This window comes from Ambystoma mexicanum, chromosome 10 (genome assembly GCF_040938575.1).
Source record: "Ambystoma mexicanum isolate Mex_15411 chromosome 10, UKY_AmexF1_1, whole genome shotgun sequence".
In the NCBI taxonomy this organism is placed as follows: Eukaryota; Metazoa; Chordata; class Amphibia; order Caudata; family Ambystomatidae; genus Ambystoma; species Ambystoma mexicanum.
In genome coordinates this window covers 905,518,710-905,538,750 of record NC_090932.1, presented here as the reverse complement: position 1 = coordinate 905,538,750, position 20,041 = coordinate 905,518,710, and positions in this window count along the sequence as shown.

Sequence of the window (20,041 nt, the reverse complement as noted above, 5' to 3'; positions counted from 1 at the left end):
GCCTGCACATCAGCCAGGGGTGCTGTTGCTGTGACCACCCCTGCTGGAACTGAAGACTCCCGACTGGGATTCCATCGCTCCACAGCCCAGCCCCAGGACCCAGTTGCCCACCCATTCCTGCCTCTGGGGTTGTCATGTCGGGGCAAACACCATCTGTGACCACTGACAACCCCCGGCCAGAGAGGCAGAGGGGCACCAGCTTCAGTGCCACCGAAGTTGGTGTCCTGGTGGAGCAAGTCCTGGGGCAGTAAGATGCCCTCTTTGGAAGTTCCCACGCCAACAAGGAAGGACGGACTCGGATCTGGACTGACATCTTGACTGCCATCAACGCGGAGGGGGTGGCAATCCGGGACTTACAACATGTCAGGAAGCGCTGGGAGGACTTCAGGTCCAGGACCCTGAACAAGGCCCGGCGCCTCTTGAAGGCATCGGATGCCAAAGGGCGCCGGGGCCACTTGTCGGAAGAACAGATGAGGGTCCTGGAACGCATATCCCCAGCGCTCCACGTCCAGGTCCTAGAGAAGCAGACCCGTCTGGAGTCGAGCGGTGAGTGTACATGCATCCTGATTGTGAGCAGTGCGTGTGGTGATTATTCGGTAGTGTGCAGGTTGCACATCTGTTTGTATGGGGTCGAGTATGGGTGGGGGTGTACAGGGCCGTGGGGCTGACACATGCGAGGGCTGTAATGTGTGAGACATGGATGGTGCTTGTGTGTGTAGGCTTGCATGCCAAATGCAGTTGTGTGTGCACACATGTTTGGATGAATGTGTATGTAAGTAGACATGTCCGTGATGTCACGCATGTATGTTGTTTTCGGCTGCATGTATGAGCACTGTGTACATGTGCATGTGTGTGTATTTGACAAGGGTGCAACAGTGATGCAACATGGATGCATGTGACAGCGGTATGTGGAAGCCTGATTGGCAGATGTGACATGGATGCCCGTCTGAACACTACGACACTTGGCAGAGGTGTACACATGCATGCAAGTGTGGTGGTGTGTGTACATGTGTGGTGCACTTCCTGTGTTGCATGTGATGTCTGGCTCCCCTTTGGCTGCTCATGCAGTTGTATGTGTAGGGATGGTGGTGGCAGTTGCGATATGGCTGTGGTATGGCTCATGTGTGCGAGTTGTAATGACATGTGTGTTGGGGATTGTGATGACATGTCTGTGGTTTGCCAATGCCACTCATGTGCAACTGTCATGTGTGTATGTGTCCATTGTACAGTGCCCTGATGCCTGTGTTTTGTTTCTCCCTGTCTGCAGCGTCAACTGATGAAGAGGGCGGAGAAGGTGCTGTGGAGCACAGCGGCGGGGATCCCACCGCCAGCCGGAGACGCAAGGCCCGGCTCCCCTCCCGTTTTGTCATCTCGTCGGGGAGTGAGGAGTCGGTTGCCGCGTCCCAGGCCGCAGCTGCCGGGGGGAGGTCCAAGAGGCAGAGGTTGGAGTTGGACTCCTCGGCAGCAGAAGGGGCAGCTGGGACCCCACAGGGCCCAACAGGGGAAGATGGCACGGAGTCATCCAGGTTGGTGGGGGGTTTGGTGGAGGAGGAGGCCGTGCAAGCACCAGAGACGGGTTCTGGAGGTGGGGATCCCACTGGTGCTAGTGGTGCAGTGCAGGACCAGGGACAGGAGGCAGCACAGGCCGCCGCGGAGGTGCCTGTGTGCAATCCTGTCCCCGATCCTGTCCCTGCATCATCTTGCACCAGCAGGGATGCCTACGTCCAGACCCGTTTTCAAGCAGGGGATGAGCTGACGTCAACTGGCCTTCCTCTGCCTGCGGACGTGGCCATCCAGGTCCGGGTTGAGCCTGTCCTGGCTGGTGTGGCGTTGCGTCAACGGGCCATGCGAGGTGACCTGCAGTCTTTTCATGGAGAGACTGCACGTCATCTCGAATGGCTCGTTGACCACGTCAGCCTGCTGGGACAGGTCACCCAGGCCGGATTCCTCCGTCTGATGGGGCTTGCTCCGACCCCCTCCTCAACTGGACCCCCTACGCGCCAGTCGTCCTCTGTGCCATCTTCCCACCCATCAGTCACCTGGGTGCCCTGTGGAGCTGCCTCTGACGGTGTGGCCAGGCTGGTGGAGGAGGCATCCCTGCCACAGTCGGGAGTCGGACGTCCAGCAGTGGTGGCCACATCAACAACTGCACCCCAGCCGGCGGAGGATGTGCAGGCAGCAGGAGGCAGTGCACGGGCAGAGGCAGAGCAGCAGCAGCAACATGGTGGGAGCCATGAAGGCTCGGGGCCTTCGACATCAGAGGGGCAGGCATCGGCCGGAGGGCAGGAGGACCCAGGACAGAGAGTGTCTTCCGTGTGGCAGCGGTTGGGCCACGCCATAGGTGCGGAGCGGCGGCGGGCGGAAGAGGCGCGGCTCACAATGGTCAGGGCGGAGAACTCCATGCGGAGGGCCCTGAGGCGGGCCGAGTGCCTCGAGGCAATCCGCAGGGGGTTGGAGTAGGACACGGCGTCGTCCCTGCGGACCCTCGGGACCATGGAACAGGACCGCCTCCGGGACATCGAACAGGAGTTCGATGATGCCCTGGCCCGGAACACCACAGAGTGAGCCGCTGGACTTGCCCGCCGCATTTGTATATAGTTCTTTAGTTTTAGGTTTCCTTTGTTTGTTGTTATGATTTGGAGTCGACGGACACTGCTCCACTTTTTGTATATAGTTGCATTTTAGTTAGGGTTTTTTGTAGGTTTCCTTTGTTCAGTTGGGCTCATGGACCCTTGGATGTTTTGTACATAGTTCTTCATTGGATTGATTTTATTTTTCATTTGACTTTGGACTACATTTTTTTGGATTAGGATTTGGTGTTTTTATTTTTTAAACAGACATGCAGCTTATCTTTTTTTCATTCCCATTGTAGTTTGTTTCATTTCTTTTGCATTCTTATTTTTTTAATACAATTTTGTTTTCATACTTCACTGTGTGGTATCATCTCATTGCTTTCATGCATGTCATGTTGGGTGTTTTCCCATTCAATTGCAACCATTGTGTGTGACGGACATGGGTTCATTACCTTTATGAACATTGGGGGTGTAACATGTAATTTCCTTTTCCATGTGGGTGAATGGGTTACTTTGTTGGGCTTTTTGGCTGTGGAGGCTGACCATGACGCACATGATTGGGGATTGTGAGGACCTGGTGGAGGCTGCCCATGGTGGCTGGGGGGTGGGGTGGTGGGAGACATGGGTGGGAGCCTGGTGGGGGCTGCCCATGGTTGCTGGGGGGTGGGGGTGGTGGGAGAGATGGGTGGGGGACTGGTGGAGGCTGCCCCTGCACTGCTGGGGGGTGGGGGTGGTGGGAGACATGAGTGGGGGCCTGGTGGAGGGTGCCCCTGCACTGCTGGGGGGTGGGGGTGGTGGGAGACATGAGTGGGGGCCTGGTGGAGGCTGCCCCTGCACTGCTGGGGGGTGGTGGTGATAGGGGACATGGGTGGTGGACTGGTGGAGGCTGCCCCTGCACTGCTGGGGGCTGGGGGTGGTGGGAGACATGAGTGGGGGACTGGTGGAGGGTGCCCCTGCACTGCTGGGGGGTGGGGTGGTGGGAGACATGGGTGGGAGCCTGGTGGAGGCTGCCCATGGTTGCTGGGGGTGGGGGTGGTGGGAGACATGGGTGGGAGCCTGGTGGGGGCTGCCCATGGTTGCTGGGGGGTGGGGGTGGTGGGAGACATGAGTGGGGGCCTGGTGGAGGCTGCCCCTGGTGGCTGGGGGGTGGGGGTGGTGGGAGACATGGGTGGGAGCCTGGTGGGGGCTTCCCATGGTTGCTGGGGGGTGGGGGTGGTGGGAGACATGGGTGGGGGCCTGGTGGAGGCTGCCCCTGGATGCTGGGGGGTGGGGGTGCAGAGGGACATGAGTGGGGGCCTGGTGGTGCTGCCCCTGCACTGCTGGGGGGTGGGGGTGGTGGGAGACATGAGTGGGGGCCTGGTGGAGGGTGCCCCTGCTGGCTGGGGGGTGGGGGTGGTGGGAGACATGAGTGGGGGCCTGGTGGAGGCTGCCCCTGGTGGCTGGCGGGTGGGGGTGGTGGGAGACATGAGTGGGGGCCTGGTGGAGGGTGCCCCTGCACTGCTGGGGGGTGGGGGTGGTGGGAGACATGAGTGGGGGCCTGGTGGAGGCTTCCCCTGCACTGCTGGGGGGGTGGTGATAGGGGACATGGGTGGGGGCCTGGTGGAGGCTGCCCTTGGTGGCTGGGGAGTGCGGGTGGTGGGAGACATGAGTGGTGGCCTGGTGGAGGCTGCCCCACACTGCTGGGGGGTGGGGGTGGTGTGAGACATGAGTGGGGGCCTGGTGGAGGGTGCCCCTGCACTGCTGGGGGGTGGGGGTGATAGGGGACATGGGTGGGGGCCTGGTGGAGGCTGCCCCTGCACTGCTGGGGGGTGGGGGTGGTGGGAGACATGGATGGGGGCCTGGTGGTGGGTGCCCCTGGTGGCTGGGGGGTGGGGGTGGTGGGAGACATGAGTGGGGGCCTGGTGGAGGGTGCCCCTGCACTGCTGGGGGGTGGGGGTAGTGGGAGACATGAGTGGGGGCATGGTGGAGGCTGCCCCTGCACTGCTGGGGGGTGGTGGTGATAGGGGACATGGGTGGTGGCCTGGTGGAGGCTGCCCCTGCACTGCTGGGGGGTGGGGGTGGTGGGAGACATGAGTGGGGGCCTGGTGGAGGGTGCCCCTGCACTGCTGAGGGGTGGGGGTGGTGGGAGACATGGGTGGAGCCTGGTGGGGGCTGCCCATGGGTGGTGGGAGACATGAGTGGGGGCCTGGTGGAGGCTGCCCCTGGTGGCTGGGGGGTGGGGGTGGTGGGAGACATGAGTGGGGGCCTGGTGGAGGGTGCCCCTGCACTGCTGGGGGGTGGGGGTGGTGGGAGACATGAGTGGGGGCCTGGTGGAGGCTGCCCCTGCACTGCTGGGGGGTGGTGGTGATAGGGGACATGGGTGGTGGCCTGGTGGAGGCTGCCCATGGTTGCTGGGGGGGTGGGGGTGGTGGGAGACATGGGTGGGAGCCTGGTGGGGGCTGCCCATGGTTGCTGGGGGGTGGGGGTGGTGGGAGACATGGGTGGGGGCCTGGTGGAGGCTGCCCCTGGATGCTGGGGGGTGGGGGTGAAGGGGGACATGAGTGGGGGCCTGGTGGTGCTGCCCCTGCACTGCTGGGGGGTGGGGGTGGTGGGAGACATGAGTGGGGGCCTGGTGGAGGGTGCCCCTGCTGGCTGGGGGGTGGGGGTGGTGGGAGACATGAGTGGGGGCCTGGTGGAGGCTGCCCCTGGTGGCTGGGGGGTGGGGGTGGTGGGAGACATGAGTGGGGGCCTGGTGGAGGGTGCCCCTGCACTGCTGGGGGGTGGGGGTGGTGGGAGACATGAGTGGGGGCCTGGTGGAGGCTGCCCCTGCACTGCTGAGGGGGTGGTGATAGGGGACATGGGTGGGGGCCTGGTGGAGGCTGCCCCTGGTGGCTGGGGGGTGGGGGTGGTGGGAGACATGAGTGGTGGCCTGGTGGAGGCTGCCCCACACTGCTGGGGGGTGGGGGTGGTGTGAGACATGAGTGGGGGCCTGGTGGAGGGTGCCCCTGCACTGCTGGGGGGTGGGGGTGATAGGGGACATGGGTGGGGGCCTGGTGGAGGCTGCCCCTGCACTGCTGGGGGGTGGGGGTGGTGGGAGACATGGGTGGGGGCCTGGTGGTGGGTGCCCCTGGTGGCTGGGGGGTGGGGGTGGTGGGAGACATGAGTGGGGGCCTGGTGGAGGGTGCCCCTGCACTGCTGGGGGGTGGGGGTGGTGGGAGACATGAGTGGGGGCCTGGTGGAGGCTGCCCCTGCACTGCTGGGGGGTGGTGGTGAAGGGGGCATGGGTGGTGGCCTGGTGGAGGGTGCCCCTGCACTGCTGGGGGGTGGGGGTGGTGGGAGACATGAGTGGGGGCCTGGTGGAGGCTGCCCCTGCACTGCTGGGGGGGGTGGTGATAGGGGACATGAGTGGGGGCCTGGTGGAGGGTGCCCCTGCACTGCTGGGTGGTGGGGGTGGTGGGAGACATGGGTGGGAGCCTGGTGGGGGCTGCCCATGGTTGCTGGGGGGTGGGGGTGGTGGGAGACATAAGTGGGGGCCTGGTGGAGGGTGCCCCTGCACTGCTGGGGGGTGGGGGTGGTGGGAGACATGGGTGGGAGCCTGGTGGGGGCTGCCCATGGTTGCTGGGGGGTGGGGGTGGTGGGAGACATGAGTGGGGGCCTGGTGGAGGCTGCCCCTGGTGGCTGGGGGGTGGGGGTGCTGGGTGACATAAGCAGGTGTGCAGGGTAGTCCCCTGTGGTGTGTGCTGCCTGCAGGGGCCGTGGAGGGTGTACATGGAATACCTGGGAGCACACAGCCAAATCGCGTGTAGATTTTCCCGCGTACCCCTGTCATACACGTGCCCAGCCAAATCGCGTGTGGAACTTCCCGCGCACCCCTGAAATCCACATACCCGGCCAAATCGCGTGTGGAACTTCCCGCGCACCCCTGAAATCCACGTACACGGCCAAATCGCGTGTGGAACTTCCCGCGCACCCCTGTAATCCACGTACATGGCCAAATCGCGTGTGGAACTTCCCGCGCACCCCTGTAATCCGCGTACCCTGACAAATCGCGTGTGGAACTTCCCGCAAACCCCTGGAATTCACGTACCCTGACAAATCGCGTGTGGAACTTCCCGCGCACCCCTGAAATCCACGTACCCAGCCAAATCGCGTGTGGAACTTCCCGCGCACCCCTGAAATCCACGTACCCGGCCAAATCGCGTGTGGAACTTCCCGCGCACCCCTGTAATCCGCGTACCCTGACAAATCGCGTGTGGAACTTCCCGCAAACCCCTGGAATTCACGTACCCTGACAAATCGCGTGTGGAACTTCCCGCGCACCCCTGAAATCCACGTACCCAGCCAAATCGCGTGTGGAACTTCCCGCGCACCCCTGAAATCCACGTACCCGGCCAAATCGCGTGTGGAACTTCCCGCGCACCCCTGTAATCCGCGTACCCTGACAAATCGCGTGTGGAACTTCCCGCAAACCCCTGGAATTCACGTACCCTGACAAATCGCGTGTGGAACTTCCCGCGCACCCCTGAAATCCACGTACCCGGCCAAATCGCGTGTGGAACTTCCCGCGCACCCCTGAAATCCATGTACCCGGCCAAATCGCGTGTGGAACTTCCCGCGCACCCCTGTAATCCGCGGACCCTGACAAATCGCGTGTGGAACTTCTCGCAAACCCCTGGAATTCACGTACCCTGACAAATCACGTGTGGAACTTCCCGCAAACCCCTGGAATTCACGTACCCTGACAAATCGCGTGTGGAACTTCCCGCGCACCCCTGAAATCCACGTACCCGGCCAAATCGCGTGTGGAACTTCCCGCGCACCCCTGAAATCCATGTACCCGGCCAAATCGCGTGTGGAACTTCCCGCGCACCCCTGTAATCCGCGGACCCTGACAAATCGCGTGTGGAACTTTTCGCAAACCCCTGGAATTCACGTACCCTGACAAATCACGTGTGGAACTTCCCGCGCACCCCTGAAATCCACATACCGGGCCAAATCGCGTGTGGAACTTCCCGCGCACCCCTGTAATCCGCGGACCCTGACAAATCGCGTGTGGAACTTCCCGCAAACCCCTGGAATTCACGTACCCTGACAAATCGCGTGTGGAAATTCCTGCGCACCCCTGAAATCCACGTACACGGCCAAATCGCGTGTGAGACTTCCCGCGCACCCCGGTATACACGCACACGTATTTTTTGTCAGCGGGTGTCCGTGTTTGTGGGTACCCCTTTGCACGTCATTTGTCCTGGAGGGCCACAGTATGGGACATTCATCATGGCAGTATATAGGTGCTATTTGTTGGTGCACCTTTTGGCGCACATTTCTTACAGGCGCAGAGACGCTACCGCCTGCTTTCTTGTGGCGGTCGTGTTTGTGCCTGTGCGCTGGTTTGAGCGTGTGCTTTTTTGTCCTATTCTATTCCATGAATACGTATTGTAGGCGAGCGTGTGGGCGTTCTGCGCACTTGTGCCCTGTACTTCCACCGTGACGCCCACATTTTGGCAAGTTGTTTCCCATTCCGAGTGTTACGCCCCGTGTTCCGCCTACTTTTGTTGCGTGCGCCGCGCTATGTGCGATTTTCGCTGTGGCCTGTGCGATTTTCGCTGTGACCTGGCGCACGCAGTTAGATGGCCTGTGCGCCAACGTGCGCCGCGCACTTTTTTATCGCACATCCGATGGTTTTCTCGCGCACGGCCTTCCATGAATCGATGTGCGCTGCTTTTCGTGCGATTTTCGCACTTGCACTGCGATTTTCGCTATTTCACTGCGATTCGCACGTTTTTGGCCACTTGCGCCGTGCTAATTATTCCATGAATCGGCCTGTTAATCTACAGACCACCCGGTCCCCGCACATCATTTGTGGATGACATTACTTCCTTAGTACTTGACAAAGCCAAAACTAACTCTCAGACTATCATTCTTGGCAACCTCAATCCAGGTTACCAAGACCCCAATGACCCTTCAGCCATTGACCTTGCCAACACCCTATATGACCTAGGATTCTCCCATCATATTCAAGAACCTACCCACATTAAAGGGAGGTCCCTAGACTGGATAAGCAACACTAACTTCAACATCAGTCTTCTCTCAAATTCACCATGTGCTTGATCTGATCATCACATCATCACCTTCAGCATTGAAGCAGCCCATCTACCTACGCCTTCCGTCGCACCCGCCATCCCTACCAGAAACAAAAAGGACATAACTTCAGAAAAACTACTCCCCCTCATCCTTCCTACCCTCAACAATGTAATTGACTCTTGTTCAGACCCTACCACCTTAGCTGACACCTACAACCAGGCGGTGCTCTCAGGTATAAACTCTATCGCCCCGCTCAAACTCGGGAAACCCAAGCAGCACGCGCACCTTAACTTGTGGTTCACTCCACAGCTTAGAGTGCTTCGTAAAGAGAAACGTAGTGCAGAATCACATTGGAAAAGTCACCCGTCCGAGGCCCACAAGGATGGTCTCTTCATAGCTACTCTCAACTATAAAGAAGCCATACTCCAGGCCAAAGAAGAGTCCTATAACAAGTGCATCCTGACAGCACAATCCAACTCTAAGGAAATATTCAAAATTATCAAGTTTCTTGAGACTCCTGCATTGCCTCCTGACTCATGCACCAAAGACAGTAACTAATGTACCAGCATACAGACAGCACTCCTGGGAAAAACTGCTTCCCTCCAATCTAAAATTAGAAGTAAACAAAACTCCCTAGAGTCTGACCAACCTCTGACCATTCTTATGTCTGATACCTGTCAAGCCAACATGAATTCTAAACCGTTCGCCTTCTCCCCTCTTACTATCCCTGAAGTAGAAGCAATCATAAACAATATCAAGCCATCCAACTGTCAAGGTGACCCTTGTCCAGCCCCTATCATCAAGGAAGCCTGTCATGACCTAGCCCCCTTCATCACAGCCTTCATAAACGCCTCATTCAAAACAGGCACCATCCCTGAAAACCTCAAGGACGCCTGGGTGATCCCACTACTGAAAAAACCTTCCTTGGACCCCAACATACGGACTAACTTTAGGTCTATCACCACAGTCCCTTTTCTGCTCAATATTCTTGACGGCACAGCCTATCTACAGATCCAAGAATATCTTGAATCCAACAGCCTCCTTGGGCTAAGGCAATCCGGCATCCGCCCTAAACACGTAACTGAAACAGCATTGACTGATTTGAAAACCCAAATGGAGACTCTAAAAGATAATGTGAAGTTAGCTTTACTCCTACTTCTTGATCTCTCTGCGGCATTCGATCTGGTCAACCACCAAATACTTTGCCAACATCTTAAATCTACGGCCCAGTTTTCGGACTCCGCCAATGCGTGGATCCACTCCTTCCTTAGTAACAGATCCATGAGGGTCTTCTCTCCCACAGCCTCCGCGGACCACTCTCTGATATACTGCGGTGTCCCACAAGGTTCTTGTGTATTGCCTACACTTTATAATGTGTTCACCAAACCCCTTTTCGATGTGCTTGACTATCTGTCTGTCTCCTACACTAACTACGTGGATGAAACCTAGATACTCATTCCTATAACTGGTGACCACATAGCTGATGCCAAATCCTTGAACGACGTCTACTTGGTCATTCAGGCCTGATGGCACAGCACGAACTATGTCTCAAGGACGACAAGACAGAGCTCCTATTGCTAGGCTCACCTCAATGCCTGAATAAACTTGACCGAGCCTTCAAGTCCTTCAACATTGATGGCAACGATATTAAGGTCTCTAAGGACACCAAAACTCTAGGCGTATATCTGGACTCAGCTCTCTCTCTGAACAGACAAACGAAGGCAGTAAGGTCGGCTTCGGCCTATACCTGCAAACTCATCACGGCTTGCAGACCTTTTCTGAACCCACACAACTGCATTACCTTGGCAAGAACACACATTTTGTCAAAGATCGGCTATTGTAGTGCCCTCTACCTGGGGACTAGTCAATCCAACCTCAACAAACTGCAAACAATCCAGAATAATGCCATCAGGGCAGCTCTCAACATCCCTAGGCGTTCCCATATTTCCAACGTCCCAACAGATCTCCAATGGCTCCCAGTAAAACAAAGAATAGCCTTGAAAACACTAGCCTTGACTCATAAATGCCTGGACAACAAAGCCCCTCCATACCACTCCACCCGCCTCACTCTCCATACTTCCACACGTCCTACGAGAACTTCACAAATTCACAGCCTCATCCTGCCCAGATTTAAACTCCAAAAGGCAGGAGGTGTGAGCTTCCCACTCTTAGCCTCTAAGCTTTGGAACTCCCTGCCTGTTCCCATCAGAATTGAGCCTTCTTTCCATATCTTCAAGAAGAAAACTAAATCCTGGCTGCTCACCCAGAGTGCATGAAGTACTTCACACAAGACCTAGCCTCCCGCAGGGTCGTCTCAATTTCTTACATGTCTCCTTACCTGCTCATTTCACTGATTATGGTTATATATCTGGTACAGACACCTGCTCCTCCTTATTGCCTTTGATTGTACACTATTGTATGTTTGATTCCTCTTTGAGAATTCTGCTCCCCCGCTTCTGTAAACTGGGGGAGCCTGAACCTCCTGTCACTGACCCTTACTGTAATGTTCCCTTACTGTAATGTAATGTAATGACCCTTACTGTAATGTACTGTAACTCTATATGCAAGACTATGCGCCCGGTTGCCCTGGGGCCTGGCTGCACTTTATTAATAAACTAATATACAAATACAAAATACATCAAGCAGAAAATCCCCACCTTCCTTCAGCTTATTTGGTGGCCTTGACAAGATGTGTAATTGTGTCTTTCCGCCACTGAATGGTATATCTCACCCATCTGAATCTCTACTACTTTCTCCCACAAATAATGTGCACGCTTTTGTCTCACACACACTGATCTCAGGAATTCCATGTTCGTCCTCCTTCATTCAAGTGACATCCATTGGCATGTATGCCATTCACTCACTTCAAGTGATGGACACTGAATGGTATCTCTCACCACCCTGAATCTCTGCTTCTTTCTTCCACATGTTTTGGGCAAGTCTGTGTCTAGTACAAGCTGTATTGTGTGATTTCCTACTTTCATGTGCACACGTTCCTCCCCCCAAGTGTCACCTGATAGCTCATGTGTCATTCACTCACTTCATGAGATGGAGACTGAATGTGATCACATGTCACCCTGAATGGTTCCCAGACATTTGGTCGAAAAAAATTTGTCGACCAGACAAATGGTCGAACCAATTTGGTCGAAAACCAAATGGTCGAAATTTTTTTATTTTTTTATTTTAACCCTTTTTTTTTTTTTTTTTGGGGGGTCCCCCCCAACCCCCTTTTTTTCTCTAAAAACCCCTTTTTTAACTAAACGAAAACCCGAAAAATAAATATATAAATAAAAAAAAAAATTCGACCATTTGGTTTTCGACCAAATTGCGTCGACCAAATTGCAGTCGACCAGTTTTTTTTCGACGAGTTGACTGGACACCACCCTGAATCTCTGCTGCTTTATCCCACAAATAGTAGGTGAACATGTGTCTCAGAGATTCCCAGCTCCTCGTCCACAAAACTCTCAGGCAATGGCATGTCTGTCATTCACTCACCCAAAGAGATGAGAACTGTATGATATTTTCGACCCTCCTGTATCTCTGCCAATTTCTCCTGAAAATATTGTACACATCGGTGTCTCACACAAGCTGCCCTCCGCCTGCTGCTCTTCCTCCAGATAATTCTCACCTGATAACATATATGCTTTGGCTCACTTCAAGAGATGGACACTGAATGGTATCTTACACTCTCCTGAATATCTGCTTCTTTCCCCAGTAAACATTGTACAAATATATGTTTCACACATGTTGCCCTTAAGGACTACCTGTTCTTCTACTTCTTCCACCCATTGTGTCACCCAATTGCATGCAATGGAAACTGAATGGCATCTTCTGCCTCCCTGAATCTCTGAAACTTTCTCCAGCAATTATGATATTATCATCTGTCTCACAAATGTACTCTGTGTTCTTACTGCGTTCTCCACCTAAATATAACCCAACGGCACATGTCTTTTTTTTTGTGCTCAATTTAAGAGATGGGCACTGAATGGAATCTCCCACCTGCTGAATTTCTGCAGCTTTCATCCAACATACTGTGTGAGAATAAATATGCCACACACATACTGCCTTCTGGGATACCCTACCCATCCTCCTCCACCATCATATAAATGCCCACTCACTCATTTCAAGAAACAGTAACAGAAATGTATCTTCTTTTGGTACTTCAGACATGATGTCCAAAGGCGTCCTTCACTAAAGCATCCCTGGATCTCTGCTACTTTATTGTGCAAATATTGTGTGTCACCCACATGCTGCCCTCAGGGATTACTTTTTCCTGATGGCAGATGTTTCACTCACTCAATTCAAGAAACAGACACTGAATGCTATATTGTATTTGTGCTTCCGATATGTTGTCCTAATGTGTATTTAACTCACGAAAATGTATGTCTTTTGATATCTGCCCCCAGAGATTCCTGATTCGCCTCTTCAACCCAAGTGTCACTGATTGTCACACATGTTGTTCAGGTTCTTCAGGAGACAGAAACAGAATGGTATCTCCTCCCATCACTCACTTAATCTCTGCTACTTTCCCCAGCAAATATCATGCAAGAATGACTCTCACACATGCTGCCTTCATGGATTCCCAGATCCTCCTCCCCCAAGTGTCATCTGATGGCACATGAGTAATTCATTCACAGCAATAAATGGAATCTGTAAGGCATCTCCATCCTTGCTAAATCTCTGCTACATTCTCCCAAATGTATTGTGTGGGTGTAGGCCTTGCATAATCTGCCCTCAGGATTTCTGTGCTCCTCCTCCTCCACCCAAGTATCAAGCGAGTTGGGCACATAACGGTGTCTTCCAGGTGTATGAATCTCTTCTACTTTGTTCCCACACATGACTTGTGAGCATGGGTCTTCAGCAAAGCTTCAGTAGTGTAAAGCACAAGCTGAACATATGTTTGTTTTTCTGATGGAATGTGTGACACTTACAGTGTCTTAAAGAGATGAGTGCTTGGTATTGATTGCTTCCCACAATAAGCAATATGTTTTCCATACTCATATTGGTGTAAATCAATAGGAAATATCATGTTCTAGTTTCTTTCATGGTCCCCGAGCTGCTTTCATTCTCAGGGACACCCTCTCCGTAGGATCCTCTGATGGCACCTGTCTTGCTCTTCCACTTTACCAATGAATGGTTCACACTGACACTAACTCTCTAAGTCCTCACTACCTTTTTCTACCTTTCATCCCATTCAGCTACTCTATGTGCAGTTTATAAAAAATTTCCTAAATCTCCTAAGTCGGCTTTCACCAACACCCTCATGCCTCTCTGAAGCTACCTGAGTTTGAAAACAATCCCAACCATGTGTGGCCCTTTTCAGGTCATGAATTCAAACTCGGGCAGAATTTGTTTTGTCCAATATCCAACCTGGACAAACCCCCTAGAATGTAGGTTATTCAGGGTTTATGTGAAAAGGTTCATCCAGGACTAGTTCTGAGGACAACTTTGAAAACAATGGTCCTTATTACTGCAGCATTACCACCACATTGGTGCACCACATAACTATAATTTTGCCAGTGGGGTGGAGGAAAGAAATACTGAAGGTAAATCCGCCACCTTACAGCTCAAATGCTGCCATTTTGGCAGAATTGCTGCTGGAGGAAATACTGCCACTGGTAATTCCTTGGACTTCCCCATGGAGTCCTATGCACTTCATAAACGGGGACCAACACTACCATACCACCATTTGTAATCTGGCGGCAATTATGCTGGACCAAATAACAGTAATTCCATTTGGTGGCATTCCAGTGGTAAATCTGCCGGAATACTGCTAAACATGTAATTAGGCCCAATGTCTGGTATCAAGGGAGTGAACTTCACTTCAGGCTGTGTGCCGAGAACCCACTCTCTGTTCATACAATTCTAGGGATTTGCATTAATCTACACATTGTTGCCAGAAGATGGAAACACATATAAGCAATGGTATGACATGTTAAAAGAGGTATTATGAATTAACCCAAGACCAAACTTTAAATGGTGTAGTATTCAGAATAGGAAAAAGCATAAAAATGTGCAGCTTTCCCTCTATGCGATTCCAGGAAAATATTGACAGTGGCATGTATTAAAAAACGTAAACATTTTTCTGAGGAACAAGTGTAGAGAAATATATTACTTCTAATTTCAAAACACTCTTTGGTGCAGTAAGTTACGATTTAGGGACATGATAGGGACATTCAATCTTATCTGATCCTTTTGTTATACTGTTTATTTTGAATTAGTTAGAGAGATAGTAGGTGTGTGAAAAGGAATTCATTTATGCAAAGTCTATAGTCTTAAGAGAAAAAAAATATCTAATTGCTGCTCAAACATGTTAAGTTAGATTATAAGATACTAGTTAACAAATGCACCTATTTAGCTGTAACGTTTTGAATATAAGTAACACGATTAGGGCTAAGTATACAGTCAAATAAATAAGGATGGTGCGTAATGTTCTTCTAAACGTAGCAGTGACTAGACTGTGGGATAATATTGTTAAAAATGCAGAAAACACTGTATCCTTTGTGTGGCGATGATATGATGTTGTATTTTTTTGGATAATAGCTTTATGGGTCTTAAGCTTAGAATACAAAGAAATGTTTCGAAATGTAATAGTTAATATCTTGTTGTCCACCATTTGTGCAATCAGGATTCTGGCCAAACACTCCACCAAGTCCGCTTTTATCCATGTCTTCAACTTCTTAACCATTGCCCATCACACTCACTTCTCCTCCATTCTCCTTCTAGATCTCTTTGAAACCTTTGACATTGTGGTTTATAATCTCCTTCTTCAAACTCTTTCCTTGGTTTCAAGGGGACCAGGCTTGACTAGCTGCCCTTCTATTTCTCTCAGTGTTCATTATCCTTCTTGTGGAAATCTGATAGCTCTTCCCCAATGCCTCTCTTCATGGGTGCCCATAAAGATTCAGTTCTGGGTCCATTCCTTTTCATTCTTTATACCTTGCGAGACTAATGTACTCCTGTAGTTTTAACTGCCACTCGTTTACTGATGACACTCAAATCTTCCTCTCTTTCCGCTCCTTCACTCCTGAAATCTTTGAAGACATGCCCAACTGTCTAACCGCTATCAGCCACTTGATGACCATATGCTGTCACATTCTAAACTCTTGAAGCATGGGAGTCGTCTTTCTTCTAGGCTCCAACCCCACTCTCCCTTGTCCCATCTCATTCTCCCTGACCATGAGACGCAACCCTGAGATTCACTTTTCCAATAACCTGAATCTCTCCTTGTTCATAATGGTCAGTGCCATTACAGCCAGACTCAACCTCCAAAACATAATGAAATTCATCAAACACCTTCCACACCCCTAACCGAAACCCCAATCTCTACTGTCGTGCTCAGAAAACAGGATTGTTGCACAGGCCTGCTTCTTCATCTTCTCCTCTACTCATTTCTTCCACCTCAACACATTTTTCAACATTGTGGCACACACCCTTTTCAACCTTCCCAGATTCTCCCTGACTTCTACCTAGCATCCATATGACATATGGTTTGCCAGGTAAAATAATGTTCTCTTTAAGTTCCTGCTTCTCATCTTGAAATAATCCATGGTCTTGCACCCCACTATCTCTCTGAGGGCACCTTACAGTACCCTACACATTGGATACTTTGCTACTAATTTCTCTTCAACATACCAGTCACCTGCCTGCCCTGTGCTTACTCCCACTTCCTCTCCTTTTAGCCAATCTACCCACGTCCCTAGAATATTCTCTGCAATCCATCAAAGCCATTTCTTGAGTGGATCTAATCAAATGAAGGCTCAAGCTCCATCTTCTAGTGTTTGCAGGAGACTCTTTGCACATCCACCTCCAACCTGATTACCCAACCAATCCCTCTTGATTTTGGCCCTCAGCACCACTTTATTGTAATAATGGCAATACCAGCGTTAGCCTCCGAAAATGTCAGGAAATATATTTGTATGGTCATTTAATTCCTGTCCTCCTCATTCAATCCTGCCATACATTTTGCAAACGCCTCTTACCCAAGCACTGCTTCCACACCATGTTACTGCTCAGTTTGTAAGTCATTTCTGTTTACAAATGACACCTGTCTTCTTCAATAAATCCCAATGTCGTAAATGCATGTAACATAACTGTTATGTGCATCCATATGTGTGACAAAGTATTTGGTCTTGCTCTGTATAGTCTAAATAATGTTGTGAATTAAATAATTATATTATACAAAACAACATACTATACGTCCAAATGAAAAATACCAGATGTCTCTTTGTGATTCTATACAGAAAATGCATTTTACCTGTGCATGTTTTTAGTGACTTTTTCAAAGTAAAAATGAAAAGAAATAGCATTTTATAGAAATACCAAAAGTATTCTTAAAACGCTATCCATTAATATTAACGAAAACCATAACCCCGAATCATATCGAAAGTGATTTGATATTTATTTTTAAAGGCACTAACCAACACTTTCCCTAAACATTGTATGACTGGAGTTTGATTATATAATTGCACTGGTCCTAAAATATTTTGGGGATGGTGTCTAGTGCAGCTAAAAAAAATATAGAATTACTTTCAATGTGATTCGGTGTTATGGTTTTTGTTAATATCACATAGATCCCTTAAAACATGTCTGCTATGGTAATTCTAAACTTTATAAATCTTGCTATGAATTGACCATTAGCATAACATATTGGATTAAATGCAGAGACATAGATGTGTTGCTATTTAGAAATGCCATTAGCAATCCAAAATAAGATTTGATCAGAAGTAAAAAAATAAAAAACGTTCTGGGAAAAGCAGCCTGCAGGCTATTCGTTTGTACCGATCGTAGCCCAATTTCACTAACAAGCTAATCAAACACTCCAGAAATAGTCATCATCTGTTATGTTGCCAGCAACACAATTACGTTGTTCCGATGCTCAGTGGTATTTATATTTTGATAGTAATATCTTTTTTGCGATTTAATAATTGATGGTGATAAACTATTTAATGTCCCACTAGCAACCAAAGAGAATGGCATGGCAACAACTGAGCTTACACTACCCTGGAGGCTTACGCTCTAGTTGTGGTTGGTGGGGAGAAAATGAGCCAGGCATTGGTGAATGGGATAGATTCATGCGGGGTTCTCATTTAGGATGTTTTTCTGACTTCACTGCAGCTCTGTCACAGGCGATGTTCCCTAGTCCGCCCGTCCTAGCTTGAAGTCAGCCTGTTCCCCAAGAGAACAGTGGTTCCGTTTATCCAAAAGATATTTTTCGTTGTGGCAATCAAGCTACACATTGGGCCTCATTACGACCCCGGCGCTAAACCATGGTGCTATAGCACCATGGTCCATGCCGGGGTCCGCCATGGTGAATGGCGGAATTACCGCCCCATTCCAAGGTTGGCGGGGCGGTAATTCCCCATTCACCATGGGCCCTTCCCCATTCTCATTTTTGCCCCATAGGGCTCAATGGGAATGGGGAAGGCGCTAACTACGGTGCGGCACCATACTTAGCACCAAGTTCCCTTTGCGGCACCCTACTTTAACACCTGCTAAAAGCAGGCGTTAAGGTCGGGTCCCGCAAAGGGAACTCGTAATGAGGCGTTAAGGGTTTAACGGCGCCGACACCTTTTGCGGCGCCGTTAAACCCTTAACGCCAGGGTCGTAATGAGGCCCATTGTTATGTTGAGACTTTGGTTGGGTGACCTTTTTCAATACATATGGTGGCTTAACATAAGTTAGATCCCATAGAGTAAGCCCAAGTACATCTATTTAGACAAATTCCAAATAACCCAACATAAGGGCCAAACCAAACTTAGCCGGATTTCCTTCCTGCAACTGACAATGTGGTTTGACAATTTCACAACAAAAAGTTGATAAATTAAGCATACACAGGTGGGGTTTATTGTCAGCTTTAGAGGCAGAAGCATAGGCAGGAGGTTGTGAGAACATTGGAGGAAGAGGTAGAACATTTAGAAGTAGAACATGGTGTTGTTACATCTATATTAATCTGACAGATCATATCAGGAATTGATGAAACCCATAAATAGATACCTACCTAGAGCTGCTATCAGTTACATATGACACGATCCCATACTTAACTAATTCACCATATCTCTCCCATTGTATTTTAATAATGTGTCCCTGTGTTAATAGATGAACACGTAATGCCATAACTCAAGCCTGGCATTACACCATTCTCGAGGAGAGTTTATGTCCGTTTTTCTCTTTTCTTCATTTTTTGAGATCATGCGTCATTTTATATTGTTTTGCCACAAATATACTCTTCTCAAGCAATATTTGTTTTATTTTTTTATTACCCATTTACGAAATGAAGGCTTTCTGCAATGCTGCCTGGCTTATTTTCTTATCTGGGTGAACTCATTTCCTTCAGTCTGGGCTAAACTGAGGAATAAGAAGTATGAAAATTAAAATCTCTTCAGAGATTCATATCCCAGAATAAGATTAATTGAATTGAATGATAAAAAAATAAAAATATTGGAATGCATGATGAAATGAGTCTGCATTCATCAGTGGGTCTCGTCTAAGGGTGGGTTGGTAGTTTTGTAGGGAGAGTTGTTGAGTTTTGTCCCAAGATGATTGTGAGAGGTGCTTGCCTGACTAAAAGTAGGACGGTGTGTAGAGGAGGTCCCAAGCATGACCCGCACTCCAGCCACCCATTTTGAAGTACCAGGAACATTCACGCCGAAATATGTGACGTATGACGAGCAAATAAACCAGCAGATAGCCGCAGTTGGGCTCTGTCCAGTACCTATCAGAAGAACAGCATGTGTTGCAGTACCGACACCTAAGAAAACGTGGACAATAAGGTACCCATTGAGAAAACCATATCGACAAATGAAACAGAATGAAGATTGTCAGAATGCAATCCCTGAAGAAGCTAAAAAGATACTGAAGGAAAACTAAAGGTGATGTCACATGAACCCAGACTGACTCATACATAGAAGATATGATGACCTGAGAATGGTGAAAAGAGACGAAACAACATGGATAAGTGACATCATGAGCCTAAAGTGAAATAATGATGTCAAAAGTCAGAAACTTATGTCATGAGCACAATGAAGATATTCAGTAAGATTAAACGTGTACATATGCATGGAACCGCAAGAAGCAAAGAGTCATTAGGCTTGCTTATGCTTAGTAGTAAACTAGATTGCGGCAAGCGCCACCTATACATACCTACCTCAAAAGGAGCATGTTATATAAGTATACTTCCACTATGCACAAGAGCAGAACCAACCAAAGGTTACTAAAGGTCTCAACAGGGGAGCTCTGCAGCGAACAACTCGAGAATTAAAGACAGAGAGAAACTCAGACGAGGGCAAAGCATGCCAAGAAGCCAAGGTCGTATCGGCTGAAATAGACCAACAGTGGATACAATTATGAAAAAGAAGAACAGCGTATCCTGTTCAGAAAGGTAAAGATAAGCCACAGAAGGCAGATGG